The sequence below is a fragment of the Mixophyes fleayi genome, chromosome 3, assembly GCF_038048845.1.
Source record: "Mixophyes fleayi isolate aMixFle1 chromosome 3, aMixFle1.hap1, whole genome shotgun sequence".
NCBI classification, from domain to species: domain Eukaryota; kingdom Metazoa; phylum Chordata; class Amphibia; order Anura; family Limnodynastidae; genus Mixophyes; species Mixophyes fleayi.
Window position 1 is genome coordinate 42,557,001 of NC_134404.1, and position 9,512 is coordinate 42,566,512.

A 9,512-nucleotide genomic window follows, 5' to 3' on the forward strand; every position below is an offset into this window, starting at 1 on the left:
AGACCTTTTTGATAATAATTGTCTTGAAGGAATATAATTGCTTCCCAAGAAAGCTTTCCTAAATCATTTTATTAGTACGGACTTCATTACGGTGATAGGAAAGTCCCACTTGCTTTCTACCCAATAATATCCAACCATGCATATGAAAGAGTCTAGGAGGCAAATTATTCATTATTTCCCCTAGATAATGAGAGCACAAGGGGGCTTTAAAAGGACGCTATCTGCAGCAGGAAACTGTGAAAGAACGTGGGAACACAGCCCTTGTGCATTTTTTGTTTCAGCTCCGTTGATCAGAAGATTGAAAGGACTGCTCTACCTACAGGGGTCCTCTTTCAGAACCTACAACGCAATTCTAATCCATCCTCACCTCCTTTAGAATGACAGGGAGAAAAACAAAGCCTAGAGATTTAGCACAGCTTAGCATTCCTCAGCAACAAAAATCTTAATTCCCTTTTTTTTTTTTTTTTTTAACTCTCAAGAATTAATTAAAGTTGTTCTTATATGATATAGACGGATATAAACAGATTTAAATTATCTAATACTTTTAAAAGGGCTTTATTAGACTCTAAGTGGATTTTGCCTCTGTTAAAAACAGGGAGAGATCAGTTGTTAGTCGTCACAAGATAAACTTTCTTGGTGAGTTTGCCAAAAATCCAACAGCCAAACGTACGTGTCGCTTAGCAGCGTTTTATAAAAAAAGGGAGGATGTTGCCTGTATTCTTTTCACAAGTCCCTAACCTCCTGTGGTATTTGCAATGTTTGCACTTTAACTTGACAAGCAGGTGAGTTGACCCCAAGTATTTTTCCAGCCTATTCACAACTTGAACCTTGCCTTCATTGGGGGCAGACTTCAGACATGCTGGGGCCTATTAATTATGCAAGAGTTGCAGTTTTGCATGGAAAAGGCATCCCTGCCTGTTTAACAATCAGTCAGTCAGTAATCCTGCTCAAATCAGTTCACTTAGGGGCGGAATTATGAAGGTTTATATAGAAGTAACTACAATATAGACCTGAAATAAGTTCATAAAATAAGTGTCAGAAACTGAACGGTTAGTTATTTTAAATTATTACGAATGAAGAAAAATAAAGAATACTAGGGTAAATTTATCAAGCCTTCTAAAAAAGAGAAGTGGAGGTGTTGCCCATAGCAACCAATCAGAATCTAGCTATCATTTTGTAGAATGTAGTCATGGCCAAAAATTTTTAGAATGACACACGTAGTGGTTTTCACAAAGTTTGCTGCTTCTGTGCTTTTAGACCTTTTTGTCAGATGTTGCTATGGTATACTGAAGTAAAATTACAAGCATTTCATGAGTGTCAAAGGCTTTTATTGACAAGTACATTAACTTTATGCAAAGAGTCAATATTTGCAATGTTGACCCTTGATCTTGAAGACCTCTGTAATTCGTCCTGGCATGCTGTCAATCATCTTCTGGGCCACATACTGACTGATGGCCAATTTGTGGGTTTTTGTTTGTTTACCCACCTCTTTAGGATTGAGCACAAGTTCTCAATGGGATTAAGATCTGGAGAGTTTTCTGGCCATGGAACCAAAATTTTGATGTTTTGATCCCCGAACCACTTAGTTATCACTGTTGCCTTATGGCAAGGTGCTAAAGAATGGTAGCAAAACATCCTCCAGAGCAACTTCTCTCAACCATCCAAGAACAGTTTGGTGATGAACAAGAACAATGCCTTTTCCAGCATGATGGAGCACCTTGCCATAAGGCAAAACTGATGACTAAGTGGCTTGGGGATCAAAACATCGAAATTTTGGCTCCATTGTCAGGAAACTCCCCAGACCCTAATCCCATTGAGAACTTGTGGTCAATCCTCAAGAAGCGTGGAAAAACAAAAACCCACAAAATTCTGACAAGCTCCAAGCATTTATTAGGCAAGAATGGGCGGCCATTAGTCAGTATGTGGCCCAGAAGTTGATTGACAGCATGCCAAGGCGAATTGCAGAGGTCCTCAAAAAGAAGGGGCAACACTACAAATATTGACTCTTTGCATAAACTTAATGCAATTGTCAATAAAAGTCTTTGACGCTTGTAATTTTACTTCAGTATACCAAAGCAACATCTGATATAAAGGTATAAAAACACTGAAGCAGAAAACTTTGAGAAAACCAATACTTGTGTCATTCTCAAAACTTTTGGCCATAACTGTACTAGATAAATGATAGCTAGAATCTGATTGGTTGCTATGGGCAGAGATTGCAGCTTGTGATTGGTCCTTACGCTCACATGCATCCTCGTCATCCATTTAAAGATGGTTATACAGAGTCCCGGGAAATGGCGGTTGTAGTGAAGCTATCAGTACAAACATTGAAACATATTTCTGCTCGTTGTGATGTTTATTAATATTATCATCGTTATCATTATTATCACTTTGTTACATGCAGTATACTCTCTTGCATGCATTTGCTTCAGTCAAAAACTGACCACCCACTTCATGAAGCAGCAGCGTTGCTGCGCTCTGACCTCTCCTCCACCAGTTACTGCAGCGGGATAAGAGCTGTTGGCAGGGTTAAATTTGGAGATGCTCAAGCTTGGTTCCTCGCGAACTGAACACACCTGAACTTAGGGGATACGAGTACACATCTGCTAGGTACTGTCGCGCGCCCTCGGAATTGGAAACGAGGCAAAACGTCATTGTTACGTCGTCGGATCTCGGATCTCACGAGTTTTGGATTTCCTTTTAAGACTCAAAATAACGGCTTCGGACTCCCCTTTTTCTTTTCTGACACTGCTGTGTGTCAATGTTTTCTAGATGTGCTAGGAACTGCCGTGTGTTTGTGTCATTGCCCTGTCACTTACCATCCAGCCAGGTCGCTGCAGTATTTGTCCGAAATTGAATGAAAAATTAGAGATGGGCGGGTCCGGTTCCCCGAGAACCAAACCCACCCGAACTTTGGCTATCCAAAAGAAAGGTGAGCGCTACCTACAGTCCTGTGTCATGCCAACAGTAAAGCATCCTGAGACCATAGCTCGGTACTCTCCTGCCCGTTCCGAATCGAAATCGAGGCCGAACGTCATTGTGACGTCGTCGGATCTCGGGGCTCGGTTCTCGCGATACTTGAAGATTATAAATACACGCCTCCACAGCAATCCATCGCCATTTGACAGAGGGAGAGAGCAGGGTGTAGTCACAGGCTGATTAGAGCAGAGACAGAGAATACAATATTCTTCTTGCAATTGCTCTAACCAAAATCGCTATAGAAGAGAGGAGGATAGAGGTTTATAATTTTGTTTTAATATTTGGCACTCCCCAGTGCTTTTGTGGTGTCCCCCATAATTGTGCATAAATATTTCTGGCTGTCAAAAGTCATATCTGTTAGCAGCATCTTACCAAATAATTTTTAGCACTCCTCAGTGCTTTTGGGGTGTCCCCCCTAATTGTGCATAAATATTTCTGGCTGTCAAAAGTCATATCTGTCAGCAGTATCTACCAAATAATTTTTATCACTCCTCAGTGCTTTTGGGGTGTCCCCCCTAATTGTGCATAAATATTTCTGGCTGTCAAAAGTCATATCTGTCAGCTGTATCTACCAACTAATTTTTAGCACTCCTCAGTGCTTTTGGGGTGTCCCCCATAATCAGGGCCTGATTAAGGGTTCTGGCCGCCCTAGGCTAATACGGCTGCAGGTGTATTCTCCAGCATTCAAATTTAGACAGATTGTGCCATTGTCTCTTACCTGTTCTTGCTCTTCTCTCTTGCAACTTTGTTATCCTCTCGCTGGCTTCTGGAAAGTTGGCGTCCTGTTTTAAAAAATGAAAAAATGTATTATAATGCAAACCCTGAATGAGTAGGCTCTTTAGTTAAAACAAAACACTCCATTATGGCCAGCTAAAAGTACCCCATTGGACAGGCATATATAAGCAATATCTGAATATTTGTTGTCAATCAAATACAAACCTCTACCAGCCCCATCTCACTAATATTTAGTATTCTAGTGATTGCTGAGACAACCCATGTGACCACCACACAATCATGAGATTCTGCCCCCCAAAGCTGCTCTATTTTTTAAATACCCCATGCAGCCATTTTCCTTAACCACAACCCCCCCCCCACAGCCATTTTCCTTAACCCCTGCTGCAGCCATTTTCTTTACCTCCCACCCTGCATCCATCCCCCTTGCAGCTATTTTCCTTACCTCCACTCTGCTAGCTAGCTATCCCTCCCCCCGTCACATCAAAACTCCACCAGTCACATATATCAGCCTCCCTCCTCTGCCCTCCTTCATACATATCAACCTCTCTCCCTCCCTATAGATTTTCATCGCAGCCCCCCCCTCCCACCCTATAGATTTGTATGACAGTCCCCCTCTCCCTCCCTATACATATGCATGACAGTCCCCCCTCTCCCTCCCTATAGATATGCAGGGTAGTCCCCCCCGTCCCTAAAGATATGCAGGGTAGTTCCCCCCCCCTCTCTATAGATATGCAGTGTAGTTCCCCCCCTACCTATAGATATGAAGGGTAGTCCCCCCTCCCTATAGATATGCAGGGTAGTTCCCCCCCCTTCCTATAGATATGCAGGGCAGTTCCCCCCCCTCCCTATAGATATGCAGGGCAGTTCTCCCCCTCCCTATAGATATGCAGGGCAGTTTCCCCCCTCCTTATAGATATGCAGGGCAGTTCCCCCCCTCACTATAGATATGCAGGGCAGTTCCCCCCCTCCCTATAGATATGCAGGGCAGTTCACCCCCCTCCTTATAGATATGCAGGGCAGTTCCCCCCCTCCCTATAGATATGCAGGGCAGTTCCCCCCCTCCCTATAGATATGCATGGCAGTTCCCCCCCTCCCTATAGATATGCAGGGCAGTTCCCCCCCTCCCTATAGATATGCAGGGCAGTTCCCCCCCCTCCCTATAGATATGCAGGGCAGTTCCCCCCCTCCCTATAGATATGCAGGGCAGTTCCCCCCCCCCTCCCTATAGATATGCAGGGCAGTTCCCCCCCCCTCCCTATAGATATGCAGGGCAGTTCCCCCCCCTCCCTATAGATATGCAGGGCAGTTCCCCCCCCTCCCTATAGATATGCAGGGCAGTTCCCCCCTTCACTTACCTGTAGTTGTGCCAGCGTCGCTCCTCTCCTCAGATCAGCAGATAGGAAGTGAAGACGTCCTGCTTCCTGTCTGCTGCACAGCAACAGGCAGCCTGGCGACTGGCTGTGTGTTGCTAACCACTGACCACCAATGCTTTTGATCGTCGAGCCCTCCACACCCCCGCGGTGACCCCCCCGCGGCAACTCCCCGCGGCGACCCCCCTCTCCCCCACCCCGAAAAAAAAAATGAATGAAGAAAAAAAGAAAAAAAAAAAATACCCACAGCGCCGCGCCCCCCGGGACCCAGCGCCCCAGGTTGCAGCCTGGTCAGCATAGTGGTTGATCAGGCCCTGCCCATAATTGTGCATACATTTTTCTGGGTGTCAAAAGTCATATCTGTTAGCAGTATCTACCAACTAATTTTGATAGTCTGTGATGATGACGTACACACTGATGAGGGTGAGAATGAAGCTGAAGATGATGACGATAACATATTTTTAAAACTTTCTATGTAAGTGTAGGGTGCAATCTACCCCCAAAGAGGAAAGGGACTTGTGGCATTTACATTTCATGTACCGTCTTGAAAGGCTGCTGTTTGGGCAATTTCTCCTTAGGGGTAGGGTGTCATAGACAGAGTGACCCCAAAATGCCTTTGTCCATTTCTCTTAATATTGTACAGTCTATAACGGCTGAATTTTTTGGTATTTTATACAAGTGGAGGGGAGCCTAGAGAGACAGAAACCAAACTGGCTTTCTCCTTGTCAATTAATATTGTACAGTCTATAACGGCTAAATTTTTTGGGTTTTTTAAACAAGTGGAGGGGGGCCTAGAGAGACAGAAACCAAACTGGCTTTCTCCTTGTCAATTAATATTGTACAGTCTATAACGGCTAAATTTTTTGGGTATTTTATACAAGTGGAGGGGGGTCTATAGAGACAGAAAGCAAACTGCCCTTTTCCATTTCTTTACATATTTAACTATAAGTGTAGGGTGTAATATACATCCAAAGACGATGGCTGCATTGCCAATATGCATAGATGAAGAGGAAGACAATCTGTTTTGTGTGTAGAATAAATGAAGGCCTACCAACGAAGAATTAAACTGTTTTTTGGATGATTTATTACCTCTACAATTATATTACTTATCTCTAAAACAGTTGGAGCACTAAATTGGGTTATTTTAGGCCCAAAAACTTTGATTTTCCAACAAAATAGCAAAACAAAACCAAACAAAACCAAACCAAAACACACAATGGCGGATTTGCAAAACCAAAACCAAAACCAAAACGCGACGGTCATCCAGATCCAAAACCGAATCCAAAACCAAAACACGGGGGTCAGTGACCATCTCTAATGAAAATAATATTGTGATCTGTGAGGTGGTCAAAACTACCTGTAAATGACTTGAAATTAGTGTTATGGAGGTTAATAATAATGTAGGAACAAAAAAAGTTCAAACTAATGTGATTTTAGCATATTTTAGGATTTTTTCTAAGAAATCCAAAACCAAAACACACAAGGGCTAGTTTTGCCAAAATCAAAACCAAAACCAAAACACGAAGCTAATCCAGATCCAAAATTAAAACCAGTTCACGGGGGTCAGTGAGCATCTCTAGTTAGAATGGGTGAGCTGTATGAAGAGGCACATCGTTCCGGACAAAACTCTAACTCTACTGGACAGTTCTCCAAAACCGGTACTGTCCCACCAGAATCAGGAGAGTTGACAGTGCTACTTTCTCCTTTCTGTTCTTGTAGTTTTGACACCCTACTGATGTTTAAATCTCTGTTGCTGCTGGGTTCAGATCCTGGAATGTAGGAGCACTGTTTCAAAACACTATTGTTTTTATTCACCTCCTGGAAAGCTGAGTAACAAAGGAAACCTCTAGGCCTCTCCTTTTCCCCCAACCAGCCATGAAATTTAATGATTAGCACCCACATTTATAGAACAGACCTCCTTCCCCTAAACTAGCCACCCCATTCATTTATTAGCTCCTACATTTTATACAGAGAATAACATTGCATTATTAGCCCCTTCAATACATTAATAGCCCAGAACAACCCCAACTTACATTAATAGCTACACATTTAAGAAAAAGAGATGCCATATTAAACTAATGACCCCTACTAGCTGCTACATAATATGAATAATCCCTTACATTACAAGTTTAAAACAATAAATACATTAATTTCTTAATATGATTAAATACATTTCACAATGGTATTCAAAATGTACTTCTTTATTTTTTTCATCACTCTTCCCTGTAACATGCAACTGCAAAAAATGTTTGAAATGCATGCAGAAAAAGTTGCAGGGCGGCATGTGCAAGGCAAGTCACCCCCCTCCTATTCCTCTTTATCCCCCTCCCTCCGTCTTCATCCCACCTTCATCACCCTCCACTCCTCTCTTCACCCCTCTTCATCTCCCAAACACCCTCTTCAACAAACTCCTCCCCCCTCTTCATCCCCATCATCCCCCTTAACTTACACTACATACACAGTTGTTTCAAGAGGCACGGTGGCCCACTGCTTCTCAGACAGTAGAAGGGCCAGATCCTTGCACCAGATCACGTGACGTGGTGGCTCCCAGTCACTGGTAGGCTGGAAGTCGGCGGTATCACATCATCATCCGGTGCAGGGATTCCAGCACATCTATTGCGTCTAGAGAAAGGCAACATGTCCACGCATGGGTCCCGGGTGGGCACACAAACCAAGGGGATGGCTCAGGGCTCCCCTGACTCAAGGGCCCATGGTAGATGCCCCGCTTCTGCATTGAGAAATGCATTCTACTTCCCTAGTTCACAGAGCTTAAAGGTGGTTACCCTCTCTACAAGTTCAAGTGGCAAAAATTACAGTACAACAATCAGATTACTAGAACTACATGTTTATGTGGTATACCAGAACAATACAATGAGCATTAATATACCAGCTAAGCGGGAAGTATAGACATACAGTAACAACTTAAATATATGTCCTCAGTGGATGATTTCATTGGTATTTCCAAGCACCGGTATTATTTACACTCATTAACTACATGAATTATTAAACACAAAGTATTTACAGGAATTAGAAAGAGTATACTGTGACCCTAAATCCACTACTGTTTCCAGGAAGAAAGAACTAGAACTACGTTAATATAAGACCACAGCAGCAAAGTTAATATTGCCTGGCTGTTTTATTCAGAAGTATAATGCTGTAATATTTATTTCAGTAATATTGTGTGCACAATGGAGATGCAAACATTCCACCTCTGTATAATATCCATTATTGATTATAGCGTTTCTCCTGGCCACATTTTGTATTTCATTAGTTAGCTTCAATGCAAATTTGGAATTAATTTTGTTTTTTAAATGTGGTGTAAGATTCACTTATATAGGTCCCACATCATGCTGTGTCATTGGCACATTGTTCTCCATGATTTTCATTTAGCAGGCAGTCAGAAGGTGCTGTACCACAATACAATTTCATTGGTACGCTCAATATCTGTAAATGAGCAAAACTGCGGCAAAAATGCACTTCTATGATGCTGCACACCAGCTGCACACCAGCTGTTATGTGACTGCGCCATTATATGAAGTTGCAGATGAAGAGGAGTGGCATTAGGTGGATAGAGAGCATTTGTTCCTAAGTCCTAAGCACTTAATTTTACACTAACTAGCACAGGCAAGATTTTGTGCTACAGGATAAGGGGCCTGATTCGTTAAGGATCTTAACTTGAGAAACTTCTTATTTAAGTCTCCTGGACAAAACCATGTTACAATGCAAGGGGTGCAAATTAGTATTCTGTTTTGCACATAAGTTAAATACTTACTGTTTTTTCATGTAGCACACAAATATCAACTTTAAATTTCAGTGTACAAATAAGCTATCAAGTATTTGTGTGCTACATGAAAAAACTGTCAGTATTTAACTTATGTGCAAAACAGAAAACTAATTTGCTCCCCTTGCATTGTAACATGGTTTTGTCCAGGAGACTTAAATAAGAAGTTTCTTAAGTTAAGATCCTTAATGAATCAGGCCCAAGATTATTTAAATAAAATAAATTGATGGTGAGGGCAAGTTTGTCAGGCTGCTTTCTCCCAACAAAATTATTATGGCACAGATTTATGAATGGCAGAAGAGACCTATTGCTGCCAGTGCCATAGGACTTGTTATCATATTGCTCAATATACATGATATGGGTTATAGCTGGCTTTAGCTGGTTTAACTAGTATTGCTGCATTTCTTGTATAGCCGTTATACTTGTTCTGTTATTGGTATCTCAGGATCTACGAAAGAAAAAATAGTGATGGCTAAAATCACCTTTTGCAGGATGTAATAACCTAATCATGTACTTAGTGTTCATCCAACCGGAAAACCAATTATGGTAACTGTAAAAATAAACAATTTCCCCCCATTTCTAGTTGCTCTCCCAAGATATAGGAGATATAGGTTCCACTTCCCATTTATGATTGACCGATTTTTTAC